Source organism: Delphinus delphis, chromosome 4 (genome assembly GCF_949987515.2).
Source record: "Delphinus delphis chromosome 4, mDelDel1.2, whole genome shotgun sequence".
Taxonomy (NCBI): Eukaryota; Metazoa; Chordata; class Mammalia; order Artiodactyla; family Delphinidae; genus Delphinus; species Delphinus delphis.
Genome location: NC_082686.1, coordinates 68,651,004 through 68,664,656, shown reverse-complemented (window position 1 = coordinate 68,664,656; position 13,653 = coordinate 68,651,004). Strand labels below are relative to the sequence as shown.

Sequence of the window (13,653 nt, the reverse complement as noted above, 5' to 3'; positions counted from 1 at the left end):
GGTTAGCAGCAGAACCCAGGGCTCCTGATTTCTACCAGGACACTTTCCTCAGGTTCCTCAAAGATTTCCAGGGAGGCTGATGCTGTATCTTCGATCCATACCCAGGTGCTGTCTGGTGAGGTGTCTCCCTGCACGGCAGCTGGCTGGGTCCCTGAGCCACCCTGGAGTCGGCTGGAATCTCTTCTTGTGAACTTGTCAAGTTTTTGTTGTTGTTTCGTTTTAGCCATTCTTATAGATGTGCAGTGTCCTGTGTTCTTTTGACGTGTCCTCATTAATCTTTGAGGGCTTCTTTGCTTTCTAGCCCAACAAGGTGTTCCAGGTTTACCTTGTTCTTTCCCTACCCCAGGGAATTATCCCTGGAATAAGCCATTGATCCCCGGTTCTCTATCCCTGGAGTTTTTCTAGAAATTTCACGAGACGAGGGTTTGGGAAATTATTATGTGTTGTGGGGGGCACGAAACACCATTAAAAAGGTACTTCTATAATGTAGATTTAATTATTCTACAATCAAATCATTCCCCACATACTGAGGTAATTCCCATATTCAGGAATGACTGACACCTTCCTCCTTGAACTTGTCTCCAGCAACTTTTAACACATTCCTTTCTGCTTCAGTTAATTATGAATTCAGTTCTCTGTAATTAACCTTCATCGATAGACTGATGGATACCAGGATGGTGGCCAGCAATAGACTCTCAAAGAAATGAGAATCTGAGGTTGGATATCTGACCTGGTTGGATCCAAAGGCAACAGTGATCCTATTAACATGAGGAGATAGAATTCTGGTCGTCCATAGCACACCACGGCGTACAGTTATCACATGTGGTCACCTAGGAGGAAGGCAAGGCTTTGGAGGACAGGGTTGCTGATGAGATAAATCATTATAGTGAGAATAAGGAATATAAAACCTGGGGAGGGGGCCAGCTGCTTCAAACTGCACAGAGTGTTTAAAGAAAGAAATAACAAGCTCAGGGCTTTTTCTTCCTTTTAAAAAATAGCTTTATATATAATGTTACATGTCAATTTGACCTCAATTTAAAAAGTAGCTTTACTGTCTGCACGTATTTAAAGTGTACAATTTGATGTTTTGACATATATATGTACACACACACACACACACACACACACACACTCCTACCTGAGAAACCATCACCGCAATGAAGACAATGAACGTCAATTACCACCCCCCACACACACCCCTGGCCCAAGTTTCCCTTTCAGTCAATCTCTCCTGCTCTTCTTTGCCTCCCTGCCCTTCCCAGGCAACCCCTGAGCTGCTTTCTATCACTATAGATTAGTTTGCATTTTCTAGAATTTTTTATAAATGGAATCATACAGTATATACTCTCTTTTGTTGGGCTTCTTCCAGTCAGGATAATTATTATAATCATTTTGAGGTTTATACATGTTGTCGAATGTATCGATAGTTCATCCTTTTTTATTGCTGAGTAGTATTCCATTACATGGATATACCAAACGTATTTATCTAATCACTTGTTAATGGATATTTGTGTTGTTTTTAGTTATGAATAAAGTTGCTATGAATATTAGTGTACAGGTCTTTGTGTGAACATATTCTTATATGCTTTCATTTTTCTTGGGTAAATACCTAGCAGTGAAATTGATGGAACATGTGGTACGTGAATGCTTAACTTTAAAAAAAACTGTCACGCTATTTCACAGGGGTTGTACCATTTTACATTTCTACCAGCAGCATACGAGAGTTCCAGTTGCTCCATATCCTGTCCAACACTTGGTATGATCACTCTTGAACTTTAGCCATTCTTATGGCTTGTGGTGGTATCTCATTGTGATTTTTAATTTGCTTTTCCCTGATGGCTAATGATATTGAGCATCTTTTCATGTCCTTATGTGTTATCTGTATATTTTCACCCTGTTTTGGTGAAGTGTCTGTTCAAATCTTTTGCTCATTTTTATTGGGATCTTTACTCATTATCACACTTAGAGTTCTTTTTAGATGCTGCCTACAAATCCTTTATCAGATATGTTTATCTGCAAATAATTTTTCCCAGTCTGTGGCTTGTCTTTTCATTCATTTAACAATGTCTTTTGAAAAGTTCTTGATTTTGCCTAAGTCCAATTTACCAAAAATTTTTTTGAATAATTTGAAAAATAATGAATTTTGCTTTTGGTGTTGTGGTAAAGAAATCTTTGTAACCCAAGGTCACAAAGATTTTCTCCTGTGTACTCTTCTTACAGTTTGAAGTTTTACATTTAGGTCTATAATAAATTTTTCTTTTGGCGGGGGGGCTGTGTTGGGTCTTTGCTGCTGTGCGTGGGCTTCTCATTGTGGTGGCTTCTCTTGTTGTGAAGCACGGGCTCTAGGTGCAAAGGCTTCAGCAGTTTTCAGCACGCGGGCTCAGTAGTTGTGGCATGCGGGCGTAGAGTGCACGGGCTTCAGTAGTTGTGGCACGCAGGCTCAGTAGTTGTGGCTTGCGGGCTCTAGAGCACAGGCTCAGTAGTTGTGGCACACGGGCTTAGATGCTCCGTGGCATGTGGGATCTTCCCAGATAAGGGATCAAACACGTGTTCGATCAGCAGGCACCAGGGAAGTCCCTATAATAAATTTTGAGTTAATTTTTATGTGTATGGTGTGAGGCACAGGTGGGCAAACTTTTTCTTAAAGGATCAGACGGTACAGATTCTAGGCTTTGCGGGCCATCCAATCTGTCATAACTACTCAACTCTGCATGTAGTGCAAAAGCAGGCTGAGACAAAAATAAATGACTGTGGCTGTGTTTCAACAAAACTTTATGTCTAAGAACAGGCAGTGGCCACGTCTGGCCCAGTGGTCAGAGTTTGCTGATACCTTCTTTAAATCTTCACACAGCACTGAAACTCCCCAGGCAACACAAGCAGCCCCGTCCGTCCCTGCCTGTTGAGTCTGCTCCTGCCTTGCTTAAAGATCCTTGGTAGGTATCTTGCAAGAGGACGGCAATTTTTCTCATGTACCACCCCTACATTTCTTCATTGCTTTCAGACCTACAAGCAGTGAAGCATATTCTTGTATGCCCCAGAGAACCAGGTACAAAGACTGACTCAGGAAGAGCTGTCTACATGCCAGAATCCCAGGTGGACATAACAAGCTGTTAGGTCATTCAGCTTCTGCATCGTCTGTCTGCTTTGGGTTGACAATAAAAGTCAAGAAGTTTAGGTCAAATTCTGCCCCTCATGCTGTGTAATATTGATCAAGTCACTCTACTTCTCTCTTCCTCCGTATCCCCACCTGTGTACAGTGTGGGGCAGGGGGTGGGGGGAGAGCAGAGATTTCTCCTAACACTCTCAAACTGTTACTGCGTCGATAAGAATAAGACAATACATTTCTTACCCATCTGGTTTGCTCTCTACCAGAAAATTCCAAAGCTGCCTTCTCCTTGAACAGCTTTGAAAAACGGTTTTCTTTCTTTTTAAAAGAACTACACAAACGCAAGGTATTGTTACACTTTTCTCTTTTCAAGTAATTCTAGAAAGCCCAGCCCCAGGATTTCACAATCTGTCACTGTCCCTTGGTGCTTCTGCCTGTTGCCAGGGAAAGAGATTATCCTGGCTTGGGGAAGGTCAGCCAGCCCCAGCACGATTGCTAACACGGCTTAGCTCGCCATCCCTAACCACAGATTCACAGTCAGGGCTACAGAGACTGGACTAAACCACTCCAAGGCCAAGCAGAGTGGCCAGTGAGAGGAGAAACAACACTCGGCACCGCTCAAGCGCCTCACAGGCCACTCTAATCACCACCCAAATCACCACCCACGCCTGTGGGAGGGCGCAGCTCTCCAGTCTGCAGGGCAGACAGGCTGCAGTCTGTCAGAATCCTGAAAGAGGGAAGGTCTTTGAGAACAGAGACCTCATCTGCATGGCCCTGGGGGCCCTGCTTTGAACACAGCAGAGATGAAAGGGTAGATCTCCCAGACTACTAGACGAGCTGGTACACACGCAGCACAGACATAAAAATATTTATCACAGTCATCTATAAATGTATGCAAGAGCCTGAGACCCTGAGAGATGTACCTCATTCCATGCTAACCTCTTAAATGAATATCTGGATTTATTAAGAATGACTTTATTAATTCGCTATTATTAAGAATGATTCCCATTTTACATAATGGTGAATAATGTGAAAAGGAATTTCACACCATTGTCCGGATCCTCATAACGAATCGTGAAGGGTAGGAGAGCAGTTACCCTTGCTGGGACGGCAGTTCAGAGAGGTGACGTGTGACTTGTCGGATATCACACAGCTGTCAAGTGGCAGAGCTGGTGTAGAACCTCCAGGTATTCTGACCCCAGGTTTAGCGCTCTTCCCTTAGTCCTCTGTGTTGAGTGGAAGACTGTTTTCTCATCAGGTGGGATGCCTTAATAAGGAAGTACAAGGAGGAAAAGAAAGAGATGAGCTAACTGATGCCTAGAGCCAGCTGAATCGGCTCTGCCTACCAACAGAGAGCCAGCTGATAGGGCCAGATTGGGCCCCAGTCCCGAATCCCCTCTTCTTGACTCACATATTGCCCCTGGCTTATATAAAAAAAAAACAGGTCAGAGTGCAAGCACTGTGTATTCTTTACAAAAGGAATCATCATAGAGAGCTTTGAATAGTCATCTCCCCAAGGGCATCTAAGATCTGGTTCAAACTACACAAACGGGTACGTAAACACAATTTAGGGAGAGATCAGTATATTGTATAAGGTTCATATACACAGGCAGTTACATATGCAGATAGACATTGGGGTAATTTGAGACAGGGGATGGGACAAAATAACCTCTGAAGGGTATAGGGGTGATGGTCTCTGACTCTTTCTCTCCCACGCTCTATAAAGGGGTTGTGGACTCACTCTGTGTGTGTGTGTGTGTACTCGTGGAAGAAGATATACACAGTGGGGGAAAGCCTGGTTTTAACACCAAGGCTGAAGTTCAATGATGCTGCTTTCCAAGAAGGTTGCCTTTGACTTTTCTAATGAAAAATTAATAGGCACTTACTTGCTGCTGCCTTTAATTACATTTGCTAAAGACAAGTGTCTGCCAACCGGCATGGCTCTGGCTGTCTTCTGTGCTGGATCTGCTCTCAGCAAAGCTCATTGGTTTGGGAGGAGAAAGGGTGCCATTTTGCCTGAGCAGTTGAAGAGGCAGAAACATCATGGGATGGAAATTGTATCACATTTTCTGCTAATGGATCCCCACCCATAAGCATTCACCTGACAGAGAAGCTGAATCAAACACGCCTTGGTAGAACACGGACCAGGATTCTAAAACTGTGGGTTGAGGACCCCAAAGGACCAAGGAGATTTTGAGAGAGGGCCACTAAGCCTTGTCTGTAGGCATATAAAATGCTCCTGTACAAATACAGAACCACTTTTCTACCGTATATAAATACTACTGGGATTAGTAAAGTATTAATTCATTTACTAAATGAAAATCTAAATTTAGAATAGCTATTTATAATAGCTTTTTACCATTATGAATTTTCTTAACTAAAAGTACATATATACCATGTTGAGGTCCTCGAAAGTTTTTTACCTTAAAAATGAGCCTTCAGGGAATTCCCTGGTAGTCCAATGGTTAGGACTCCATGCTCTCCCAGTTGAGGGCCCAGGTTCAATCCCTGGTCAGGGAACTAAAATCCCACAAGCCATGCGCTACGGCCAGGAGAAAATAAAAAAGAGACTTCATACAGGAAAAGACTAGGAACTTAAAACTAGGGTGTTCCTTCTATAACTAAGCAGGATTACTGAGGGAATGGTCTTTTTGGATCCCACTTTTTCCCCATTTTTAAACAGCTTTATTAAGATATAATTTGCATTCCATAAAGTTCATCCATTTAAAGTATGAAATTCAATTATTCTGTAGTATATTTAGAGTTGTGGAACCATCACCACAATCTTAGAACAGCTTTCACCGTCCCATTGTACTCATTAGCAATTAATCCCCATCTCCTACACCCATTTCCCCTGAGCTCTAGGCACTCAATGATCTCTTTTCTGTTTCTATAGATTTGCCTCTTTGGGACATTTCATATAATACGTGGATCATACAACACGTGGTCTTCTGTGACTAGAGGAATGTTTTGAATCCTCAAAACTCCATCCAGTTGTTGTATATCCAACTCCCACACACACTTCTGTCCCCTTCTCACATCTCCCAGAAGCCTCTTGCTCCCCCGCCTATAAGAATACTTTCTCCTATTAGTTCTCAGCCGTCTGTTTGTTCAAGCAGCACTTGGCATGAGCTGCAAAGCCCATCTCTGCTGGCACTGTGCTGTTCTCCAGCTCCTTCTGTGATTTCCTCACCTCTGACTTCCTGGGGATGGCATCGTGCTGGTATACTTCTTGGGCTCCCCCCACTCGACTATGTGCTGCATAGTTTTCTGCTCGAAATGGGTAATCAGTTTATGTGTGTTGAAAGAATAAGTGACTCATGGGGATGTTCCCATACTTCTAGGAAAAAAGGATTCAGGAGAAAGTGCAAGAAAGCAAAGTCAAGAACAGGAACAAAGATACAGCGTGGAATGTGGGCATTCCAATCCAAAGGGCTGGCAGCTGTGGATCAGGAGTGATCTAGTATTGTGACTAGAGGGCATTAAAAGGCCCTGGGCCGCAAAGGGTCTCCCACTTCCAGCAGCAACTGAAAGAACATGTTAGTCACTCCAGCTGATGGCATTAACGGCCTCCATTACAAAGCAAATGTCAACACCTGGGAGAGTGGCAGATCGAGCTATTATCAGCCATTTCCACCTCAGCTACAACCTGAGCTCTTTGAACATTTCCTCTTCCCTGAGGCCCAGAGGTCTGGAGGTGAGTGTAGAGTCTGGAAAAATCTAGGGCCCAGTTCCCTATGGCCAACTGCACACTTTTATCATCCTTGATTCCCAAGCCAAGGAAGACAGAGGTCAAGAGTAAGATGGCTGATGTTCTTGGTTCCTCCTGAGAGCTCCTGGTGGGGGACGGGCTGGGGTGGAGGATGGCTCCCAGGGACCTCAGCCTTCTGTGCCCAATGGCTAAGACACTGGGGCCCAAGCCTCCACAGATGACCTACCCTCAAGACACACAATGTTCCATCCTGTTAGCTACTCTCTGACTTGGGGAGAGTAAGTTAGTTCTTCAAAGGAAAGGTAAGTCATCTAGTCTGAGGTGTCGGACTTGCTCTCAAAATGCAAATATCCAGGGGAGGTTGACACACCTTTGGGGAATTAGATGATCTTTAAGATTCTTTCACCCTTAAGAGAACCTAGGGCTCTTAGAGTTCTTTAATTCCTTGTGAAGAACTCATTACAAGGCAGGGCTCTCCTAGGCAGTAGGCAAAGTTCGCTTTTAACCTCCAATTCCTAACTGGCTGTCATTTCTGCCATCCTCCTTCCTGCTCCCAGGCACCTGTGCCCTTTTCTGGTTCCATTTGCTCTGGAAACTGCTTAGTGGCCCCAACTGTTCTTTCCTTCCTTTCCCTAACTCATTCCTACTCCTAAGGAGCAAGCATCCAAACACATATATATGGAATCTAAAAAAAAAAAAAGGTCATGAAGAACCTAGGGGCAGGATGGGAATAAAGACGCAGACCTACTAGAGAATGGACTTGAGGACATAGGGAGGGGGAAGGGTAAGCTGGGACAAAGTGAAAGAGTGGCATGGACATATATACACTACCAAATGTAAAACAGATAGCTAGTGGGAAGCAGCCACATAGCACAGGGAGATCAGCTCTGTGCTTTGTGACCACCTAGAGGGGTGGGATAGGGAGGGTGGGAGGGAGGGAGATGCAAGAGGGAAGAGATATGGGGATATATGTATACGTACAGCTGATTCACTTTGTTGTAAAGCAGAAACTAACACACCATTGTAAAGCAATTATACTCCAATAAAGATGTTAAAAACAAAACAAAACAAAACAAAACAAAACAAAAAAGAGCAAGCATCCATTCTCTCAGTGAGAGAAACTTGTTTTGGCCTTAGCGGGGGAAGCCTGCTGAATAAATCCACACTAACTTAATAACGACTGGCAGTCCTGGTAAAAGTCCCTCAATCTCCCAGTGGTATCTGCATTCATTTTTTCAACCACTTTCTTGAAATGTAATTTATATACCATAAAGTTTACCCCGTTGGATTAAAGTGCAATTCAATGGTTTTTAGTATATTTCTCGAGTTGTGCGATGATCACCATAATCTAATTTTTTTTTTTTTTTTGCAGTACGCGGGCCTCTCACCGTTGTGGCCTCTCCCATCGCAGAGCACAGGCTCCGGAGGCGCAGGCTCAGCGGCCATGGCTCACGGGCCCAGCCTTTCCGCGGCATGTGGGATCTTCCCAGACCGGGGCACGAACCCGTGTCCCCTGCATTGGCAGGCGGACTCTCAACCACTGCGCCACCAGGGAAGCCCCATAATCTAATTTTAGAACATTTTCATGACCTTCCCAAAGAAGGAGGGTCATGAAATTTTGTACCCATTAGCCATCACTTCCCATTCCTCCTCTTCTCCAGGCCTAAGCAAACACTAATTTACTTTCTGTCTCTAGATTTTCTGCATTCATTTTTAGGGAATAATTGTCATCCCGAAGCATGACTATCTAATGGTGAGATTTTCAGCATTGTGGGGAAAGTAGTTTTAGGTACAAGAGTATTACTGAGACCCACTGTACAAATATTTCTAAACATTCTAAAATGTTAATATTCTAATTTCCAAAATGGAGCTATTCTTCCAAAAAGATGGCTGGGGGAAATGAAGAATGAAGTCCTGAAGGGTAACTGAGGTACAAGGGGAAGATGGCTGGAGGTGGGTGGTCTGCAGACCTCCCAAAGGGCCTGCTATGTCCTGTGGTGCATAGGCACCTCCCCTCTGCAAGCCAAGTACTCACTTCAGAGAGAGGCCCGAGGTGGTCAGCCCCTATCTGATGACAACGGCCAGGTGCACATCCTGGAGCAGCTCTTCAAAACCTCTGCCTTTTGTTCCTGTGACCCCCACCTTTCTTGGTTTTCATCTGACCTTTGGGACTCCTCCTCTACACGGTGGTTGACCCCTGGGTTTCCTCGTCAGCCCTTCACAGGTGTCCTCCAGCCAGTGGCATCATTCCCATCGCCATGTCACTTCTGGGCTCCATCAATCAATACATCTGCTCTGCCATAGCTTCCTGACTGGTCCCCTCTGCTCTTGGATCTTGCTTTTCCTATCTCGTTACAACATTGCCAGAGTTTGCCTCCCAGAACATAATGGCCCTTGACACCCCTGTCCCCCAATTCATGGACTCTTCATTGTCTTTAAACTGAAGCCCACCCTCCTCCACATAGCGTTAAAGAGCCCAACCCACCTTCACCCACGGTTGCCAGTCAGTCCCCTCACTCCACCCCACCCTTCAGACTCAATTCCCATCACTAATCCCCAGATGTACCATTTCTTTATCCAACAGACAGCCAAGGGGTCCCTCCTATGTGCCAGGTATGGGGCACAAGAATGAGTAAGATACCAATTCTGCCCTCAAAGAGTTCAGCAGACTGTGGAGACAGCTCTGAAAACAAGTCAAGATAATACAATGTAACAAGTGCTATAATAGAGATAAAAGCAAGGTGTGCTGGGAACTGAGGAAGGAGTGCCTAGCAGCCTGGGGCGGTGGGGGAGGAAAAGGCATTAGAGAGGCATCACAGAGATGCTACAGATTTGGTTCGTGCTGGGGGTGCATGTGAAAAGGGTGATCTCTGCAGAGATTTAAAGAGCCGTTACGGTGGCTGGATGATGTGCGGAAGTGGTGGATAGTGAAAGCTAGCAGGGAGGAAGAGGCAGTTTTGGGGACAGTTTTCAGTTGGGTTGTGACAGGCATGATCAGATGGGGACAAAGTGGAGGACAGATTGGAGGGCAAGGAGGGAGAGTTGGTAATTGTCTAGGCAATGAGTAGGGAGGATCTGGGCGAAGGTATTAGCCAGAGAATGTGGAAGAAGAGACAGAAGTGAAAAGACAAGGGCACGGTGGCAGGACTCTGGGAACTGGGATAGGAGGGCTCACCACTCTAAGATCTGGGAGTTCTGAATCTGGGGTGCTGGTGGATACCAAGGAACATCCAGGGGGAGTTCTCCAGTAGACAGGGGTAAGCTTGGAACTGGGAAGGGAGGCAGGGGCTGAAGACTCAGATTTCAGAAATCCTTAGCGAAAAAATGTTTATCCTTTGGCCCAGCAATTCTACTTGTAGGAATTTCTCCTAAGGATACAAGTAAAGATGTGTGTGAAGATTTATCTACAAAAATGCTCATTGTTTATAACAGTAAAACAGTGGAAACTTTACAAACTGCCAAGACAGTGAAAAATGTCCAACAGTAGGGGACTGGTTAAATAAATGATGCTGTATTCATGCAATGGAATTCTGTTTGGACAATAAAATGGATATTGTAGATGGATGCTTATTGGCATAAAAATATATCCACAATATTTTGCTAAGTAGAAAAAAGCAGATTCTAAAACTCTTTGTAAAGTCCCATTTTTTGTTAAGAAAAGAATTAAGATGTTAATGGTTCTTTCTAGGTGTTGTAATTATGAATGTGTTTTCTTTTGTCTTGCTCTATTCTAGTTTTTACACACTTAATCATACATAGCTTTTGCTATAAGATGATGGTTACTTAAAATTTTTGAATAAAATGGAAAGGAATGACCTAGGGAGAGCTCAGGGAATGAGAAGGGAATCAATGATGGAACCCAATCACATTGAAGGCCATCTGGCTTCTGTCCATGCAGTGTTCCTCCCATATCGTATTTGCTACATGGCTGTGTGGCAGAGTGCAAGGAGCAGACTGAACTTATGTTTCACTCTACTACAAACTCTGGACCCTGGGCAAACTTTGATTCTCTAAGTCTCGGTTTTCTCACCTTTATAGTGGAGAGAATAACATCTTCCTCAAAACGGTTATGCGACAATAAGATGCACAGACATATTGTTGTTGCTTAATAAATATTAGTCCATCCTCCTTTTCTTCTGACTCCTCCTTCTCTGCTGGCCCCAGATTCAACCTCTAGAGTCTTTTTGGCCCTTACAGTGGGAATTAATGCCTCCTCTCTCCAAACTCCCAAAATGCTCTCTTTGGACCTCTATTGAACACTGACTGAACTGTGCTCTGAACTGGAATTAGTGGCTTAGCTCCTCTCCCTCCCTGACTGTAACCAGAGTTGAGTCACCTCTCTATCCCTAAGGCACCTAGCACGGTGCTTTGCACACAGGGGATGCTCTATGAATGTTTGCTGACTAAATTCATGGTGCTTTTTATGACTTTGCTAATCCTGGATTGATTACTCAAAGGCCGGAATACTCTAGGGTTAGTTTATTCAGATCTCTTGGAATGTTTCTCCTCCCAATTTGTAACTCTGGCAAGGTTTATCTTCCAATTTGTAAATAGATGACCAACAGAAAAAGAAAGAGAAGCTCACCCAGACCTCTAGCCTCTTTGTCAGAAGCTCTGCAGAGAGAGCTGGAGGAAGAAGAGTAAAGTGAAGGTTGTTTCTCCCTCCCCGGAGTAGAGGTGACACGTCCCCACCCATCCCAGTGTTTAGACTGCTGGAGCTTCCAGCAGGACAGTTTAGGGCCAAGGGGAATTGGATAGGTACATCATTCCACAGGCCTAGGTCCTCTCTGACCCGAAGTAAAGTCCTCTCCACTCCTGCCTGTTTCTCGCTGGCGCTGTGCAGGAGTAACTTGTCCTTCTCTGCCCTCTCCCCCGTCCTCCTCCAGCCGGGGCTCTCCACCCTGCCCTGGGGCGCATCCTTCCGGCTAACACCTTGCTAGGTAGGCTAACACCTTGTTAGGTAGGGAGCCAGCCTGGCGCTGACGAAAGATCTTTCGGTTGCAAGTCAGGAGACCTGTGTGGCCCATGGCAAGTTAATTAGGCTCTGAAGCCTTAGTTTCCGCATTTATAAACTGGGAATAATCACACGGGCCCTGTCCCCTGTCACAACCCAGGGTTATTGAGGGGAATCAAATGAGATTTAAAAAAAAAAAAAGTATGAACGGGCAAAGAGCTCTTCACAAACGCCAGGTGTTCGTAATGCTGTCTGTGGGGTTCCCTCTGGGTAACTCTCCACCAAAGCGTTCCTGTCCGCCCCGCCCTAGCTGCATCGGCCTCACCCACTGCATCTCCATCTTTCACGTCACTGTCTTCCTGCGCCTCAGAGATACTCAGTCTTTCCATCTCCACCGTCCATTTCCGGGTCTGGCTCTTGGGCCCCTCCGGCCCTCCAGGGACTCTGGTCTTCGTCTCCCTGCGGCAGTCGCTGCCTGGGCGCCCCCAGGCCGGTGCGCCCTCCTTTGGTATAGCCGCCCGGCCAGAGAATCGCCCAATAAGAGCGCCGGACTCAAATATGACAGCTCAGGAAGCGGCCAATCGAGCCGGGCCGGGGAAGGGGGGCGCAGCGCGGGGGCTGAAGTTGGGTTGAATGGGGGGATGGGGATTAAAGGGGGATACAAAAGAGGGGAGCTAGGACTAGGGGCGCAGGAACCCAAGCAAGGGGCGGGGGAGGACCGCACGGCAGCCACGTCCGGCGAAGGGACCACGGGCTGGACGCGGCTCCAGGCGCCAGGGAGGGAGGGGGCGCGGCGAGAATTTTAGGTGAGGAAGGGGAGCTGGGGCCCCCACGGTACCGGGCGCCTCACGAGGCCGGGCCTGAGGATGCCAGCGGGGCGCCGAGGCGGGGGCCGCGGCCCGGCCGGGGGCGGAGGCGGCCGCGCGCCGCTGTGAGCCGAGGCCCGAGCGGCGCGGGGGGCGGGGAGGCGGCGGGAGGAGGGGATGCGGAGGGCGCTCCGGCGGTGGCGGCGGCGGCGGCGGCGGCAACCGGGCGAGAAGGGAGGAGCGGCGCGAGCGGCCGGAGCAGCGCAGGGCCCGAGGCGTGCATGGCGCGCCCTGAGCCCGGCTCCCGCGGGTTCCCCCGCAGCGCCCCCGGGGCGCAGCGGCTCTTGGGCCGGCCCCTCTCGGCCGGCTGCCTCTGAGCGCCGGCCCTCGATCTCTGGATGCCGTGCTCCCTGGGAGAAGCCCGCCTGCGTTGGGGCGGAACGGCGGCGGTACTGCGCCGGATTCCGCCCTCAGCTTAGTCCTTCTGCGCCCGGCAGCGGCGGGCCCGCAGCCGGCGGCGAGGAGCCTGGAGCTTGCGGAGCCGGCGCGACAGCCCTCCTGGGCCAGCGGGTCCGGGCCAGCTCCGCTCCGTTTTGGGGGAAGGGGGAGGTGAGAGGGGAAGGGCCGCGCTGCAGGAGCCGGTCCTCGCCCCCGCCCCCCTGCGCGGACACGCTGAAGGCTGGGCTCGGCTTTCTAGGGGGCCAAGCTCCACTCTCAACGCGGGAGGTGGGGGATGCGGGCGACGGCCCCCTTGGGCTCCAGGACCCTCCCCCAGGGCTCGGGAGCTGTTGCTCCGCCCGCCGCCCCCTCCCCCGTCCTCTCCACCCCCCCATCCCACCTCCCCACCCCTCGTAAGAAAATAATGCTGGCTGGCGCCCGCACCTCCCAGTCGCTCCCAGTCCGCCGCGAGGAAAGGGCGCCCGCTTGGTCTCCACGCCGGGACCCCTACCGAGCCGCCTTAGCTGCCGCCTCGCCGCGTGTGCCGCTGGGCTCCGCTTAGGCAGAATCTGCGAGCGCCGCGCCCGGGCATTGCCAGCTCCGGGGAGGCGCCGCCCGCAAGGACACCTCTCCGTCC

The 13,653-nt window shown here is 48.0% G+C and overlaps 1 long non-coding RNA gene across 1 annotated transcript; it reads right to left on the bottom strand.

The window, feature by feature from the left end:
* Positions 1-4,071: 4,071 nt before the first annotated feature.
* On the bottom strand, positions 4,072-5,769 carry LOC132424749 (uncharacterized). The gene is made up of 3 exons (XR_009519256.1): positions 5,530-5,769; positions 4,993-5,122; positions 4,072-4,373 (listed from the first exon to the last, which is right to left on the bottom strand). It is a non-coding gene; the product is annotated as an uncharacterized lncRNA (long non-coding RNA).
* Between the last annotated feature and the right edge of the window lie 7,884 nt (positions 5,770-13,653).